Source organism: Bos javanicus, chromosome 7 (genome assembly GCF_032452875.1).
Source record: "Bos javanicus breed banteng chromosome 7, ARS-OSU_banteng_1.0, whole genome shotgun sequence".
In the NCBI taxonomy this organism is placed as follows: domain Eukaryota; kingdom Metazoa; phylum Chordata; class Mammalia; order Artiodactyla; family Bovidae; genus Bos; species Bos javanicus.
In genome coordinates this window covers 72807906-72826916 of record NC_083874.1, presented here as the reverse complement: position 1 = coordinate 72826916, position 19011 = coordinate 72807906, and the positions used below count along the sequence as shown (strand labels likewise).

The 19011-nt window shown below is 36.7% G+C and overlaps 1 protein-coding gene across 2 annotated transcripts in view; it reads left to right on the top strand.

The window, feature by feature from the left end:
- Positions 1–19011, top strand: part of GABRB2 (gamma-aminobutyric acid type A receptor subunit beta2) — a 288802-nt gene that overhangs the window by 29139 nt on the left and 240652 nt on the right. The gene's annotated exons all lie outside the window — the stretch shown is intronic.

Genomic DNA, 19011 nt, shown 5'->3' with positions numbered 1-19011 from the left:
TACATTTCTGTTGGGAAAGTGGGGAAAGATTGGGTTAATATATCCTTCCAGTTCTGAAATCCTGAAAATCAAGTCTAAATTAAAAACAACAACAACAACAACATATTTTTGATTCTAAAGTGTTAAATTTGCAACCAAAGTTGGAAGGAACTAGGGGGAGAAAAAACAGAATTGCTTATTGGGCCAGAAAAAAAAGCTGACAGATAGTAGTCGTGTTGTTTATCAGAAAATGTGCTTCTTTCCAACTGAATATTTTGCAATTGTTTTGTAGAATAAGCACTTTGCTAATTCTGTAGAGCTTTAGGGGTGTACTCCTCCCAGAGTGTTCTGGCTGTAGGAAGTAGTTAGAAGCTAATATTTCTTTATGTTAATATCATTAGTTCACATTTCTGAGAAGAATTTTATTGAGAAACTAAAACATAAAACAACATACAAATTCTACTCTCAGCCCCTTATAGAAGCAGTTTTCTTTCTGGATCAAATATGTCTAATTTTAAAAGTGTGATAACATAGGGGGCTATTAAATGTGCTTGAATCTAACAAGAGCATTATTTCAAAAGACAAAGATCAAAGGTTCATATACAGAAAACGATACCCTTCTTTTTGGAAATAGCATGGAACTTCACCTTGGGAAATGCAGATGCTCTTCAACATAGCTTTATAACTCCCCTTTGCTACTATGATAGAGGGAAGTAAAAGAACTGATTGTACAACTTAGTAATGCTCGGAAGACAGCTCAGACTTCTCTGGTTCATTTGAAAGTAGTTGCCAAGGTCATTCTCAGAGTGAGAAAAATAGTAAATGAAATACAAATGTTGAGTACATGCCCTTCCTACCTTCAAAGTTTGATGTACTTGCTTTGCCAAGACAGAAATCTATGACTTTGATGTCACAGAGTTGCTCAGATTTCGCCCTCCATCGGAGAAGGCGATGGCACCCCACTCCAGTTCTCTTGCCTGGAAAATCCCTTGGGCGAAGGAGCCTGGTGGGCTGTAGTCCGTGGGGTCTCGAAGAGTCGGACATGACTGAGCGACTTCACTTTCACTTTTCACTTTCACGCATTGGAGAAGGAAACGGCAACCCACTCCAGTGTTCTTGCCTGGAGAATCCCAGGGATGGGGGAGCCTGGTGGGCTGCCGTCTATGGGGTCACACAGAATTGGACACAATTGAAGCGAATTAGCAGCAGCAGCAGCACCCTCCATAGTTTGGTTTAGATACCATCTTTCAACATTATTTTTTGAAATTTAATGCTTCCCTGGTAGCTCAGACGGTAAAGCGTCTGCCTACAATGCGGGAGACCAGGGTTCAATCCCTCGGTCAGGAAGATCTCCTGGAGAAGGAAATGGCAACCCACTCCAGTATTCTTGCCTGGAAAATCCCATGGATGGAGGAACCTGGTAGACTACAGTCCATGGGGTTGCAAAGAGTCGGACACGACTGAGCGACTTCACATACACATACCAAGGCTATTTCCTGGTTCAGTATAAATACTTTGAACAATGAAAATACCGATACTAACATTTTTACCACGTTTGAAGATTTTAAAAGCACTTTTAATATAGCCTACCTCATTTGATCCTTTCATCGTTTCTGAGATGTGAACATAATAAGTGTTTGTATATTTTTCCTTCCCTCACTCTCTTTTTCAAAAAATATCCTATTGTTAAGTAACTTATTAATACTTATATAGTTAACTAAATAGCAGAATTTGAACTAGAATCCTTTACAGACTTGAATCCAGTGTTCTCTTTACTAATTCAGGAAGCAAGTTAGTGAAAGTATAATCAAGGAAAAAGTTTTTTAAAGCATTAAAAAAGAGTAATGGAGGTTTCGGTGACCAGAGTTAAGGTAATTGGAATAAGCACCAAATGCATTCCTTTAAAGAGACTGTAAACCTAATAGTTAATCCAAAAGGAGCAGCTCAGATTTGCTACATGTCGTTTTTTTAATGCCTTGTGTAATCTCAGTAACATACAATACAGTGGTATGTACTCAGTCGCGTCTGACTCTTTGTGACCCTATGAACTCCTCTGTGCATGGGATTCTCCAGGCGAGAACACTGGAGCTGGTTTCCATTTCCTCCTTGAGGTGATCTTCCTGATCCAGGGATTGAACCTGCATATCTTGCATCTCCTGCATTGGCCAGTGGATTATTTACCACTAGCACCACCTGGGTAATCTCAGGAAACCACTAAAACCAATGGTCCTCCAGCTTTTCTTTCCCCATGAGATTTGTTTAGGACTGAAGAATTGGCACACTGAATCAAGCATCGTGTTGTAAATCACGTATATTCTGAGTTACAGCCAACACAGTAGATCTCTTGTAGACAACCCCTCAAAATCAGTAAACATGATGTGTTTTACCTGTTTTCTGAGGCAATGTATTGCATCAGCTATTGTTTGGCAAACTTTATTGATCGTTGAAGGCTAATGTGGCAAGCTGTAATGACGAGGTTAGCCATGTTCCTTTTGTGTTTGTCCCATCAGGGCAGATATGCTTTATCCATGATCCTAGAGCCCATAGAAAAGCAGCAGAATTTCTCTCCTGAGATTTGCCAGGGTACCAGCTGTCATAGGATATATGCATTCTCATGAACCATCTTCACAGTATGTGGTCTGGACACAGATGGACTCCATTAACATCTGAAGCACGTGTGAACTCAAGCAAGTTACTAATTCCTGAGCCTCAATTTCCTCATCTGTACAATGAGCTAAATCTCTTCCTGAAGTTATTGTCAATTAAATATGATAGGTTAATTTTTTAGGATACTTTCTGGGAGAAGAAAGCATTCTGCATTCATTAAAAATCAACTTTAATTCATATGAATGTTGGCTATCACAGTATGTCAAAAAAAAAAAAAAGGCTGGGGGACACTCTTCCTAAAGAAGCAATGGGAAAAGATGAAGTAGTGCACAGCTGGAAACTGAATATTAAGAATTTGAACAGACTAATCTTTTCATTTTGTAAGTACACAGTTACATAAGGATTTGTTCTTTGTGAAATTAAAGCATGCAAATAAAAATTAGCAAAGCAAAAGAGCATTTTACAGGTCACCACATCACAGTCTCCTAATTTTATGAAGGAAGAGCTGAGTGTCAGTTAGGTTCAAGGTTACAAATGACATAGAACAAGTACTTTGACATCCAACTTTTATAATCCTGGCCTCCCTACATACTTTTAGAGGCAGCTATAGAAATACTTCCTAATTATACAACTCACAAAATTCTCATGGCCAGGTGGGAGGCTTGATTTTTTTTTTTTTTAATTGCTAGGAACTTTTCCTCTTTCCTTTAATGTCCTTATATTGCACTGGGTGGTAAATTATCTTTTAAGTGGGTCGCTAAGGCCCATTTTCTGCTCCATTTTCATGCAAAATCTAACATTTACACTGGCTAAAGAGGGAAAAACAACGTTGGAAAAGAGAACTGTACAAAGAAAATATGATCATGGCATTAGATGCCATTTAAAAAATCAAATGCATTTTTTATTCCACTTTGACCTTGCTTGGCTTGTTGGGAAGATTTCCTTGACTTAAGTTTTCTGTCACATGATTAGCAGATTTAAAGAACAAACAAACTGCAGAATGACTTGCAGAATTTCATCTTTCTTTACCTTTGTTCACTTTCAGATCATTTTTTGTCTCCTTAAACTGGGATATTATTTTTAAATCTTAGTTTCCCATAACAGTGTCCCTGGGATTTTTCTGAATTTATTCCTTTTATTTTAATTTGCTCTACTTATTATGAACTGTTTATTGATTGCCTTTATTCTTTATTTAGTTGGTGCTTCAATCTTTGATGAGCCTAACTAGCAAAATTATGATAACTGCTTTTATTGAATCTCAAAAGTTTCAACATGAGGCTTCATTGATTTTCCCTGCATCAGTAGTTGTTGGGTGGCCACTTTTTGTGGTCGAATGGTTCTCAAAAGGGTACATGCCTAGATGGGAGATCATAAAGCCTCCTGCATACATTCATGGGTATGTTTCTAAAAAAAGTGTTCCTCTTCAAAAAAAGATGATATCTTAGTGTAGGCCAAATATAATCTCCGTGCTTCAGGGAAGGCTGTTTGGAATTGTAAGATAATTGAAATGAACATATGGGGACTGTGAGTCTATATGTGTGCATAGATCAATTTCTAGTCTCTTTTTAAAGTGTTATCAGTTCAGCTGTGTCTCAGAGTCTCTAGAAGGAAACCTCTGACCTGCCTATTAATCTCTTTTCTAGTATGTGCTAAGGGGCATCACAGCTTTCAAAACAATGACATCTAAACTTAACCTTTCTTAACAGACTGAAATGACCATCTGAATGTGTTCATTACCACTTCATAAATTCCACCCTGAAGCTACATTCTGTTCTTTGTTAACCTTATAAAACTCAAAGGTAGTTGTCATTAGGTTAGTGCCTGAGAAATGGCCATTATAGCATTCCACAATGATTTGAGTTAATAAATTCTACTTTGAGGTAGAATTTGGTATTGGAACTAATTTCAATAGCTCATGCTATAGGTATGACATAGAGAATTCTGATTTAGTTTATAAATTATAATTTATAATAGGTCTTTTATTGCCTTTGAAAATAATGTGCATGCTTGAAGATATCTTCTCAAAATATGCAGTGACTTTATTGGTGTCTCTTTATTACCTGTCATGAATCAGAACACCTTTCTGTTATCTGGGTATATTTATAGCCACTCTCAGAAATCTCTGGCTTCTGCAGGATTCAGTGTTTATGAATGGCATGCTCTCGATAATCAAGAATAATTCTCTGGTCAAGGAGCATCACCTATAAAAGACTGCTTTATGGTGGGATCATAAATATAATAAAATCTGTTTCCAACTTTCACAATCAAAGATACTTTTTACTATGAACTATTACAGAAGTCAGGGACTCCCAGAGGATTTATGTATTTATTTATATTTTTAAATTGGAGTATGTTTGCTTTAAAGCAGTTACGCCTGCTTTACAGTGTTGTTAGTTTCTGCTGTAGAACAGTGTGGATCTGCCATTAAATGTACATATATCCCCTCCCTCTTGAGCCTCCCCCAACCCTGCTGCACCCCTCCAGTTTATCACAGACCCCCAGACTGAGCCGAGCTACCTGTGCTGTGCAGAGGCTTCCCGCTCGCTGTCTGTGTCACACACGGAAGTGTGTGCGTCAGTGCTGCTCTCTCACTTTGTCCCAGCCTCTCCTTCCCCTCTTGTGTCCACAGGTCCATTCTCTGTCTGTGTCAGAGGATTTTAACTGACCATTAAAAACATCAATCCTGTTGACCTGTTTTTCCGTTAAGTTACAGCAACAGAGGGTGGTAGTGTCCCCAACTGCAGATGTCTGTGTGAGACCTCCTTTTTAGACAGAGATAAAAGCTTGCTCTTTATTTTCTTTATAAGTTATTGCTTAGATTACTGGAATTTTTCAAATCAGAAACAGCTATTTTCAGGGAATTCTTTTTGTTCATACTTTTTATTTTGTATAAAGTATTGAAAAAATAGCAAGCTTCCCCCTTGTGTTTCAGAAAGTTCTTTTCTTCACATTTACCTCTGTGTTCTCTCATGAACAAGTCAGAAATTTCCAGTTTTATTTCATCATTTGTGAGTTATTTCAGTAGCACTTGCTTCTCACCAAAGTTTAGGTAGCATGTGTTCATTAGACTTGGTCCTTTAAACGACCGCTGTGGCAGTAAGGCATGATTCTGTGACTTAATATGACCCACTTGACAGCCTAAGTATGGAGAATGACTCAGTCAGTGGGTCACTGTAATTGCAGTAATGCTCGGCCAAATTTTACATTGATTTCCCTTCCAGGTTTTCTTCCAGGCCACAATGATGATGAGTGGCGCAGACAAAAAAAAATGTATATGTGCAACTTTATATTACCCCAAATTGGTTCAACCATAAGTCACTAGGAAAAAAAAATAGTAGTTATCCACCGTACTTACAAGTCAAGATCAAGGTTAATTAACCCTTTTAAATCTAACAAATTTCTTGTAGTGACCTCACCCATGGCTGCACAAATTTATTGTCAGACAGAAATTCAAATTTGAGTTCCTCCCAGCCTTGATGATCCAGTCTTATATATCTTTTAAGATCTATAGTCTTTTATGTTGCTTTTGGGAAGTGTGACCTTATTCTTGCAGAATGATGTGAGAAGATTTTCTCTCAGGGTTACTAATCTAACTCCATGAGGGTTGTAAGAGGAAAGCTGTTATGCCTCTCAAGGACACCATAATAATAACCACATATACCTGATAATACTCGTCTTGTCCCAATTCTGCACCCATCATAGCTGTCTTTGTGAAAAGTTTAAGCACAAACATATAATAAATGTTTCATATAATATCCCTTATCTTACCAGCTTCTGTCCTCTTAATTCATGTATCATACCACAGGCACTGCCTGACCCGTTGATATTTAGTCACCAGACAGAATAAGGCCTCGTAAAATATCTGGAAAATTGATGCTGCCTTATAGACATGAAAAAGATGAGATGTTTACTATGTGAGAGGAGGTGAGGTGTCCTCATAAATTAGAGATTGTTGCTAGGAACAAAAGTATAGACGTCCTGAGGACTGGGAACTAATAGATGTGAATGACGGTGTTTTTCAGTTCTTGAGTCAGAGCTTCATTTCCATCTTTGTGTCTGTCACTTGGACTATTGATAGCAATCCATTGTACCTTTTTATTTTTGAATATTTGAACACAGATTGAGCAAAACAATTTTAGACAAGGTAAATTTACAATTTTCCAGTCAGAGTGTTTGATGAAATGTGCTGGGCAGTGGTATTACAAGAATAAAATCCATTGTGTTGAAATCTTCCTCCCAGACAAGAATTAGGTCTTCTCTTTCATTTACAAATTCTACAGTTCATTTATCAGAAGTGTGTGCCTTGTCGGAAATGCCCTTACACTTAAAATCATAAGATAGCTGAGTTCAAGTTCGATCTCTTATTAATTATGTGTGTTTGGAGCGGATTTTGTTGTCTTTCTTGTCTCTCCTTTTTCTTCCATAATTTGGGCACAGAAGTAACCTCTGTTTACAGTGATGAAATCATGTGTCTTCTGCCGAAACCACGGTATCCACAGGGGTTAAGAAGAGGAGTTTGGAAGTCATGCAGTCACTAACCAGCTGTGAAACCACAGCCGATTCACACAGTTTCCTCATCAGCAAAGCAGGGATGATATCAGCCTCACCATGTTGTTGTGATGATGAGATGAAAAAATCTATATAAAGTCCTTGGTACTCTACATTTTATAACTATTAAACATTCAGGAAATGTTGGCTAAAGTACTGAGAAATATATATGGTAAAGCAGTTATGATTAGTCAACAACAATAAAAAATCTTCAGCTTATTTAAGTACCATTAAATGCAGGCAATGCTAATTGGTATAACTGTGCAGACAAGGAAAGTGAGAGCAAGAGATAACATGCAATACATGTGACCCCCACATTAGTAAATGCTGGGTTCAAGCCTCAGAGTCTTACAGGCAACTGTCTGTGCTCATTTGCTAAAACTGCTGCCTGCTGCTGCTGCTGCTGCTAAGTGGCTTCAGTCGTGTCCAACTCTGTGCGACCCCATAGATGGCAGCCCACCAGGCTCCCCGTCCGTGGGATTCTCCAGGCAAGAACACTGAAGTGGGTTGCCATTTCCTTCTCCAATGCATGAAAGTGAAAAGTGAAAATGAAGTTGCTCAGTCATGTCCGACTCTTAGTGACTCCATGGACTGTGGCCCACCAGGTTCCTCCGTCCGTGGGATTTTCCAGGCAAGAGTACTGGAATGGGGTACCATTGTCTTAAAACTGCTGCCTAACCTCCACGATATTGCAGGCAGATGAGCTACCAAGGAACCGGACCAACCTTTGCACGCGTGGTTAGTCATGGCACTGACTCCTCTCATACCTTCCTAGTGCTGTGTGCCACTTGTTCTCTTGTTCTAGTTAAATTACGAGTGATGCCTGTTGATTATTTCATAAAGATGTTTTCTTTCCCACAAAACAGAGATGTTAAAGGTTTCTCTTGAATCTATTTGATAATTACATTTTTAGTATATTGAAAATAATCTTAGAGTTCCAGCCACAAAATAGGAATCATAAATCATATTTGTTATTAACAGGAAAAAGGCAAATTCCTTTATCAGCTCTTCTCCATGTGGTTCTAACCTTTAGCTCTAAGAAGCTTAGTTAATACATTTGCATGGTAATTAAAAATCAGTGACGTTTAAAGGAACTTAAATCTAATGTGGAATTAATGGGATATGTGAAGCACACCAGAACTTAAATATTTTGTTTAGCTAATTACAGAGCTTAGGTAAAATAAGAACAGGAAAATCTCAAGTAAAATTGAGTTCCTCATAGCTACACTTGTATGTAATAATGTACTTATTCATTTCCTGAATTAAAAAATTCTGTTTTGTGAATTGTCTCCTGGGTAGAATGGAACGTATTTTCTAATAATAAGCACTTGGTCCTGAAAATAAAAGTTTTATTTTACTTTTGATTTTTTTTTGCACTTTAGTTTTTTTTTTTCCCTCATATTTAGTAGAATATTAAATGTGGTTTTAGAGAAATCTTGAAGATTTTAATGTGTAAAATCTTAGGGGTATTGGGATATTTCTAATTTTAAAAAATGATGTCACCTAAAGAAGAGTTTGATTTAAAGACTGAGTTTATTTTTCCTAAAATCGTCCTTTTTCTTATCTCTCTAAGCTGTGTTTCAAGTGAAATCAACAGGAGCTGAAATTAACTGGTCTAAATGGATAGAGTATTATTGCAAATGGCAGCATCACCAAATATAGACTAATGATATACTGATGGCTAGTTTTATGTGTCATCTTGATCCTGACTAATACAGGTAGTATAGCTACTCCTTAATGAGTACTTGCTCTGATAAAGTCTTGGATTAACATGCATATATACATTTTCTTATTTATAATTATTTAATAATTCTAAGAGTAAGGTATATTTAATGTGCAGAAACTAGAGATTAGAAATAATAAGCAATTTCCTAAACTCACAATATATCGTAAATGAAGGGGACAAGTTTGGCTCAAAATCTAAGCTAAGGTTTGAGATGACTGCAGTATGGAATAGTGTGTGGATATTAATTTTGGCTGAGGAATCTGGGAGACCTCAGAGCACGATAGAGTTCTATAAAAGGTCAAAAATTCTACTGTGACTGTGGATCCTCTATACATAAATTTAAGTGCAGTAAATACACTGGTAGATGATGAGAGAGTAATTTAGGCTGGAGGGCCTGTTTTAAAACATGACCCAGCAATCCCACTGCTGGGCATACACACCGAGGAAACCAGAACTGAAAGAGATATGTGTACCCCAATGTCCATCACAGCACTGTTTATAGTAGCCAGGACATGGAAGCAACCTAGATGTCCATCAGCAGATGAATGGATAAGAAAGCTGTGGTACATATACACAATGGAGTATTACTCAGCCATTAAAAAGAATACATCTGAATCAGCTCTAATGAGGTGGATGAAACTGGAGCCTATTATACAGAGTGAAGTAAGCCAGAAAGAAAAACACCAATGCAGTATACTAACACATATATATGGAATTTAGAAAGATGGTAACACTAACACTATATGCAAGACAGAAAAAGAGACATAGATGTATAGAACAGTCTTTTGGACTCTGTGGGAGAAGGTGAGGGTGGGATGATCTGAGAGAATAGCATTGAAACATGTATGTTATCATATGTGAAACAGATTGCCAGTCCAGGTTCAATGCATGAGACAGGGTGGTCAGGGCTGTGCACTGGGATGACCCAGAGGGATGAGATGAGGAGGGGGGTTCAGGATGGGGAACACATGTACACCATGGCTGATTCATGTCAATGTATGGCAAAAACCACTACAATATTGTAAAGTAACTAGCCTCCAACTAAAATAAATAAATTTAAAAAACGAAAAAACAAAGGGTTCTAAATGCAGAGAGGTTGCATTTAAGCCTGTGGTGGAGGATTGAGAGGATGCCATTCTTGGGAAGAGTTGAGGGAAGAGTGTCCAAAACCCTAGTCAGATAATTAATGAACACAGTTGTGACTGTTTGGTGTTGGAAAAGACTCTTGAGAGCCCCTTGGACTGCAAGGAGATCCAACCAGTCCATTCTAAAGGAGATCAGCCCTGGGTGTTTGGAAGGAATGATGCTAAAGCTGAAACACCAGTACTTTGGCCACCTCATACGAAGAGTTGACTCATTGGAAAAGAGTCTGATGCTGGGAGGGATTGGGGGCAGGAGGAGAAGGGGACGACAGAGGATGAGATAGCTGGATGGCATCACTGACTCAATGGATATGTTTGAGTGAACTCCAGGAGTTGGTGATGGACAGGGAGGCTTGACGTGCTGCGATTCATGGGGTCACAAAGAGTCGGACATGACTGAGCCACTGAACTGAACTGAAGCAAAAGTGTCAGGTGACATGCACATCATTTTGTTCTCTGGAGCTGTCATCATGAAGTTCTGGAATGATGTCATACTTGGCTAACATGTTTGGCATGGAAAAGAATATAACTACATGAGTATAACTATATTTCCTTTTTTACTTCAAATGAAATATAGCCCCAAATTCCTGACTTTGAAATGAATTTGTCTTTGAAAAAAGCAAATGATGAGGAACCCAAGTTTTAGCACTTGTTATAGGTCATCTTGAACCTCAATTGTTTGACATTTCCAGTGTGTGTAATTTTTTTTGTTGGAATTTTTTTTTTTTTTTGCTTTTAGTTGAGCTCTATGCCTGCCTCTTATAAATAAGAGTAGTAAAGATTTATCAAAACTCCAGTATTTTGGTTGGTTTGATGATTTTAATCATTTAGTTTTTCAAAATAAGAAATATGTAATGTATGCTAAAAATGCTACTTGAGTGTATTTCCCATTCTTGGATATTATTATTTTGCATTTGTTGACTCTGTTTGAGTCTGTTGCTTTGCTTTTCAATTTAAGGGATGAGGAAGTTTTGTTTTAATCTGTGACTAAGTAAGAATAGCTTATATTATATAATTGGATTGTGGGAATTTTAAATGGTTAAACTTTGTACATTTCTCTATTTTTAAAGTCTTTTTCAAACTGTATTTTATAGTCTGCAAAAGATTTTCCTGAGTGTAAAATAAAATAGTCATACAGTTTATATAAGAGCAATATTTTCTAGGTGTGTTGATCTATCTATCTTTTTATCTATCTCTTCAGTTTTGATGTAGAATAGTATAATAACCTCTGCCATCAGACTAAATTTATTCATGATAAATACACCTATGATGATGTATTTAGTACCTATGTAGAGAGTAAGAGATAACTGCTGCTGCTGCTGGTAAGTCGCTTCAGTTGTGTCCAACTCTGTGTGACCCCATAGACAGCAGCCCACCAGGCTCCCCTGTCCCTGGGATTCTCCAGGCAAGAACACTGGAGTGGGTTGCCATTTCCTTCTCCAGTGCATGAAAGTGAAAAGTGAAAGTGAAGTCACTCAGTCGTGTCCGACTCTTAGCGACCCCATGGACTGCAGCCCACCAGGCTCCTCCATCCATGGGATTTTCCAGGCAAGAGTACTGGAGTGGGGTGCCATTGCCTTCTCCAAAGAGATACCTATAAGTACCTATATAGTAGCAAAGAAGTTGTTACTTTTGCAGTCATTATAGACAAGCCCTTTTATTTTACTATGAAACTATGGTGTTACATATGGTCAAAATCCTCCTAGCATCAGGATTGTTACTATAACCTGATAATCAGTAACTTGACTACTATGGTGTAGAAGGCATATGGTTCTGAACCTCTAACAATAATGAATATACCCTTAAAAGACCAAAGAAGTATGTTGGAAGATGCAAAACTTAGGGAAATTCAAATCATCAGGAAAAATTATTTTTTTCTTCCTTCTTGCCTCATTTCCATAGTGATTTTTTTTAGCGAAGTATAAATATAAGATATAATATAAAGTAGTCTGGATACCTTGATAGGTACTTAAACTAAAAAAAAATAAAAAAAAACCAAAATGAACTATTGTAAAAGAAAACTGGACTAGTGTCCTGATGGCTGTAGTTGAAATCCAGGCTTAAATAAAATTAATGAATACTATGTAGTAAAAGTTTTTAAAGAGTTTAGTGGGAGAACCTTATTTTTTGGATTATGTAGAAAAAGAATTTTCTGAGAAGGTAAAAGCCAAGCCTCATCTTAGAAGACTAATCATGAATGAGCTGTGTAGAAAGAGCATGTCAGTCCCAGTGTGAAGAGGGGCCTAGAGGGGTGATTTTAGAGGCAAGGACACCTATAGGAAGTAACATGAGTGGCTGAAGCAGAGGTGACAGTGACCTTTCCCAGGATGGTGGCAATGGGTTGTGGTGGAAAGGTTCATATTTATCTGTCAACTCTGTACTGGTTGTAGAAGGCAAGTGTTTGTTCTCATTGGTGAGTTTGTATTTCACACTGAGTATACCATCTTTGGTGTTCCTTGGTGGCTCAGATGGTAAAGAATCTGCCTGCAGTGCAGAAGACCCAGGTTCAATCCCTGGGTCAGGAAGAACGCATGGAGAAGGGCATGACAACCCACTCCAGTATTCTTGCCTGGAGAATCCCATGGACAGAGGAGCCGGTGGGGTACAGTCCATGGAGTGGCAAAGGGTCAGACATGACTGAGTGACTAACACACACACACACAGTATCTTTAGTGTGATTCATGGGAAGAAGTGATGTGAAGAGAGGGTTGAGAAACATTTAGGATGGAGAGTTGAAAAGACAGATGTGAATAATGATGCAACACAATGCTATGAGTGCAGTAATCAACGTGGGTGAGTGTAAGATAGAACTGATACTAAGATAACAATGGTTAACTCTTTCTGAAGATGCCAGACTTTTATAGGAATGTGATGCCTGAGCTGATTTTACTCCTATAAAAAAATTGAAATAAAAGCTTTCGAGGGAAAAGAAACAGCATGTGCCCAATTTTCAAAGTAATAAAACTGAGCATGGTATTCAGGGATGTACATGTGGACTGGCCTTGCTAACATATACTGTACAACACAAGAAGGCATGTTAGGCATATTACTGTGAAGCAGTTTCGTCTTGCGAAACACTGGGGTGTTTTCATGTGATTTTGATGAAAATCATTGCAGTTCCCTCAGCTAATCATACTGAATGTATTTTGTATTTGATATTTATTAGTTGTTGAGGTACTTTAATCAAAGAGTGAATTTTCTGTGGCATGTTTTACGTCTGTTATTAATATTTTGAGACTTAATGCAGAGTAAATGAAATAAGAGCGATCTAGCACTCCAGTTATGTAGTGTTGCCTCATTTCTTTATATAGCTTTCTGTAATGGAGTTAAGTGTGGCTGGTTTAAAAAGGAGCCACAAAGCCTCTCCAGAGACAGAATAGCTTAGAGAAAATTGGGTTACTCTGGCAGATTAACTCTACCTTACTTATACAATGGTGGTTTACAGATTTACATGCCTTATTTTTACTACATGAGCAAAAACTTAAGAATTCTAGGGCCATGTGAAAAGGTAAAAGAATAGCAAGGAAGAATAATTTGGCTTACCCTGTTCTGAATCGGTGCCAGGGCCAGATGCTGTGACTTATCTCTTACTAACTGCATCCTTCAGGTCTCTTTGTAATTGCCTCTCTTCTTCATGGAAATCACAAGCTTCATCCTATCTTCTGTTCAGAAACCTGGACAGTTTATCTTCCTTTTAGTAAATTTAGTTGAAAATTACTTATTTGAGTTTAACATCTGTTTGCTAAAGTGGCAGCCTGAAAAGAGTGATGCCATCTTGAGAGACAAGGAGTTGTAGTGTTTTTTTTTTTTTTTTTGGCAGGATAGTGTCATGGTCAGGGTTCTACATTTTGGGCCAGAGAAACTCCATCCAAATCCCAGCTTCTATTTCTCAAGCCTCATCTCTAAAATGTGGACAACATTGTTACCCATGTAACATGTTGGTAATTTATCCATGTTGTCTTTATCTACCAGCCTTCTCCCTATCCAGAGTGCAAGCTTTATGAGAATAGGAAAATTGACATGCAGTTTGTTATGTGCAAGAGCATTGCTTGACACACTATAGCTTTTTAAATCTTTGTGGAATAAATGAATAGGCAATTTAAGTATCTACGTAGTGTTTTTGTGAGGGTTAAGTAAATTTGTATTTCTAAAGCTCTTAACACAGTGCCTGTGAGAGAATAGGCATTTCTTGATTGAAAAAGAATCTTTTTTACTTCATTTTTAGGCGCTAAGTCATGCCTGACTCTTTGTGACCCCATGGACTGTAGCCCACTAGACTCCTCTGTCCATGAGATTTCCCAGGCAAGAGTACTGGAGTGGGTAGCCATTTCCTTCTCCAGGGACTCTTCACTTAGAACCTGTGTTTCCTGCATTGATAGGCAGATTCTTTACCATGAGCCACCAGTTAGTATTAAAACAACTTTCCTTTTAAAACAGTCTTTGAACATTTTTGCCCCAATCTTTTTGTGTAGATATATCTCCATTTATCTTGGATAAATATCTAATACTAAGTGGACTTAGAAGGTTTTGTGTAGATATATGATTAACTTCATAAGGAGCTGCCAACCTGTTCTCCAAAGTGGTCATTTCACTTTGCCCTCCCACCAGTAGTTAGAAAAATTTGGTTTGTTCTACATCCTTGCCAACCGTTGGTGGTGTTCTTTATAAATTTAGCCATTCTAGTGGGGGTGTAATGGTATCTCACTGTGATTTTAATTTGCATTTTCTCTGATGACTAATGCTATGGAGCAATTTTTCATATGCTTATTGACCAGTTTGCATATCTTCTTTTGCGAAGTGTCTGCTTTAGTCTTTTGTTCATTTTTAAATGGTTTGTTATTTTATAACTGATTTGTAGCAGTTATGCACACATTCTATTTATAGTCCCTTTCAGTATATGTATGTGTGTGTATATATACGTATGTGTGTATATGTGTGTGTGTGTGTGAATGTATATGGTCTGTGACTTGTCTATTCATTTTCATAGCAACCTTTTCTCACCTCCATTAGTTTTATTTTGAAATAATTTTAGTTTTACAAAGGAGTTTCAAAGATAGTACAGAGAATTCCCAAGTGCCCTTCATCTAGCTTCTTCTAATGTTAACATCTTACATAACAATTTTCTAAGCTAAGAAATTAACACTGGGATGGTACGGTGAGGGAGGAGGGAGGAGGATTCAGGATGTATACACGTGTCTACCTGTGGTGGATTCATGTTGATATATGGCAAAACCAATACAATATTGTAAAGTTAAAAAATAAAATTAAAAAAAAATTTTAATTAAAAAAATTAACACTGGTACGATACTATTAAATAACCTACAGACTTTATGCAGATTTCTCCAGTTTTTCCAGTAATGTCCTTTTCCTGGTCCAGAATCCATTCTAGAGCACCACATTACATTTAGTTTTCATTTCTCCTTAGTCTCCTATGGGCATCTCAGATGACCCAGTGGTAGAGAATCTGCCTGCCTGTGCAGGAGATGCAAGTTCAATTCTTGGGTCAAGAAATCCCCTGGAGTAGGAAATGGCAACCCACTCCAGTATTCTTGCCTGGAAAATTCTATGGATAGAGGAATCTGGTGGGTTATAGTCTGAGGGGTCACAAACATGCCTGAGCACACACATACATAGTCTCCTGCAATGTGTGATAGCTTCCTGGGCTTTCCAGATCTCAGAAATTTTTTGGAGTCTGGTCATTTATTTTTTGGAATATGCCTCAGTTTGGGTTTAACACCTTTTTATAAGCAGAAGTTTTTAACTTTTTGGAGTTCAGTTTAGTAGTGTTTTCTTACCTAATTAATGCTTTCTGTGTCCTGTTCAAAAAATCTTTGACTATCCAAAGTTATAAATATTCTTCTATGTTTTCTTTAGGGAGCTTTATAGTTGTTGCTTTTATGTTTAGATCTGTGATCCAAAATGAATTAATTTTTTCTCTATGGATTGACATAGGGAATTGAGGTTCTTTTTATGAATTACAATTTTTCAACATTATTTGTTTTTTAAAAATGACCCTTTTCCACTGTATTATATTTTTTAGTGCCTTTGACAAAAATTAAAATACATAAGTATGAGTCTCTTGCTGAATTCTAGTCTGCTCCATTGTTGTTGTTGTCTCATGCTGGTATCACCATCTTGATTACTGTAACTTTAGATCACAGTGGATAAACTTTTTCTAAAAGAGGCAAATAGTAAGTGTTTTGAGCTTGTAGGAGATAAGATCTCTCTGACAATGATTTAGCTCTGTAGTCGAGGATAGCAGCCATATGTAAGTGTATGTAAGCAGCCGTATGTAAGAGAGGGCTGTTGCTGTGCAGCACTAAAATTTTACTTACAAAAAAAAGAAGCAGCCAGCCTCTGGGCAGTAGTTTCCACTCTAAAGCAGAGACTTGAAATCAGATCATGCAAGTCCTCTGACTTCAGTCTTCTTTTTTGCAATTATTTTGGCTTTTCTAGGTCATCTGCAAGTTCATATAAATTGTGGAATAAAGTTATCATTTTTGGGGGGAAAAAGAAGTACTTGCTGGAAGATTTATTTTGGTTGCATTGAATTTATACATCGATTTGGGGAGAATTGACAGCTTAACAATATTTTGTAGTCCAATGCATGAGCATGATGTATTTCTTCATTTATTTTGGCCTTCTCTAATTTATCTCATGAATGTTTGTATAGAGATATTGCACATGCTTTGTTGAAATGGTCTGTACATATTTTGTGTACATATTTTCAATGTTTTTATAAATGGTGAGTTAATTTATCTTCCAGTCATTCCACTGTTTGGGCTTCCATGATAGCACAGTGGTAAAGAACCCACCTGCCAACGCAGGAGATACAAGAGACATGGGTTCAATTCCTGGGTCAGGAATATTCCCTGGAGAAAGAAATGGCAACCCACTCCAGGATTCTTGCCTGCAAAATCCCATGGACTGAGGAACCTGGCTGGCTGCAGTCCATAGGGGACACAAAAGAATCAGACACAACTTAGCAACCAAACAATAACAACATCTGGTCATTCACCTTGCCTTCTATGAGCTTCCTTAAGTTCCCTTATCAAACTTAGTATTTTTGTTTGTGTATTTTTTAGGATTTCCTATGTATATAGTCATATCATCTGTGAACAGTTTTATGCCTTTCTAATCTTTATTAGTTATTACAGTGGCTTCGATTTCTAGTACAACATTTGATAGACATAAAAGTGATGATAACAGAGATCCTAGCTTTATTTCTCACTTTAGGGGGAAATAAGATTCTGAATATTAAGTATGATATTATCTGAAATTTTTCAGAGATGTCTTTTTATTAGAGTAAGATTTCCCTTCTATTTCTAATTGCTGTGTTTTTTTTTTAAATCACAAATTGGTATTTTTTACAACATGCTTTTTCTAAACCTATTAATATGGTCATATTATTTTTCTTGTCTATTTGGTTAGTGGGTGAAAGAAATATATGGATTGATTTTAAAATATTAAAGCATGTTGTATGCCTATGATAAACTCCATTTAATCATGCTGAATTACTCTTTTAATATATTACTAGATTTTACGTGCTAATATTTTTGTTAACATCTTACATAACATTTTTCAAAAGTATTAAATAACCTACAGACTTTATACAGATTTCCCCAGTTTTTCCACTAATGTCATTATATTTAAACTCTTCTTTATTCCATATAAAAACTATGAATTTCTCCATAAAACTGTTTTGGATAAATCCCACAAATTTTGAATTATTCTGTTGTCATCATTCAATTCAAAATATTTTAATATTCCATGTATTTGCTTACATACTCTATAAGTTGTTTAAAAATATTTTGTGTTTTTACAGTGTTGTGTTGTTTTTGGAATCTAATTTTATTCTGTTATTGTCAGAATACACACACACACGTGCATGCTACACACATACATCAGTTCTTAGAAATTTTTGAACTAATTGAGTGCCCCAGTATGTAGCCTATCTTAGTGAATATTCCATGCGCACCAGAGAATTATGTGTATTCTTCTGTCTGGGTGTGGTATTCTATAAATACTATTTCGTGTATCTTGTTTTTTCATTCAGATCTTCAGTATCCTTATTGAGTTTTTGGTCTACTTTATTCATCAGCTATTTGAGAGAGTTGTTAAAATTTCCATCCATAGTTGTAGATTAGTCATTTTCTTCCTTTAGATCTGTTAGTTTTTGCTTCATATATTTCAGAGCTCTACAGTCAGGTGGCACACTCATTTCCATGTTGTCTTTTTGATAAATTGATGCTTTTATGAGTGTGACAGTTTGTCTTTATGTTTAGTTGTATTCCTTGCCTAAAAGTCTAATGTGTCAATTTTTAATTAGCCATTCTGATTTTCCTATTGTTAGTATTAGAATTGAGTGTGTGTTTGTGTGTAGTTTTACATCTCCCTGGATCTTTATATTTAAAATCTCTCTCTTGTGGGCAGCGTATAATTGAGTCTTTCTTGTCTAGTTCAACAGTCTCTGTATGAATGAGGTATCTCATCTATTTACAACTACATTCAGTGTAATTATTGAACTGTTTGGGGCTTAAATCAACCGTATTACTATTTCAGTTTCATTTGTCCAATTTACTTTTTTGTTTCTTTTAAAAAATTCTTCCTACGACATTTTAATTTACTGATGATTTTTCAGTTACATTTTCTTCTCTTTTTCAATTCCAGAACTTCCAATTGATTAAAAAAAATAGTTTCTGTATCTCTGCTGAGATTTCTCATTTGCTTCTTTATTATATACTTCTTTTCTTTTGAATCCATGAGAATGTTTATAAAAGCTCTTTTAAAGTCCTTACCTAAGAATACCAAAAATGCAGCCCCCTCAAAAAAAAAGAAAGAAGGAAAGAATCCTTGGTGTTCTTTTTTACCTGTTTCTCTCCCATTTTTCAGTCAATTTTCCTGCTTCCCCCAGGAGTAATATTTGAATTCAATTTTTAAAAATGCTATACTATCAATAGTTCAGATTTTGTTTTCTTCACTTAAAATTTGTTGAGTGGTCTAATTAGT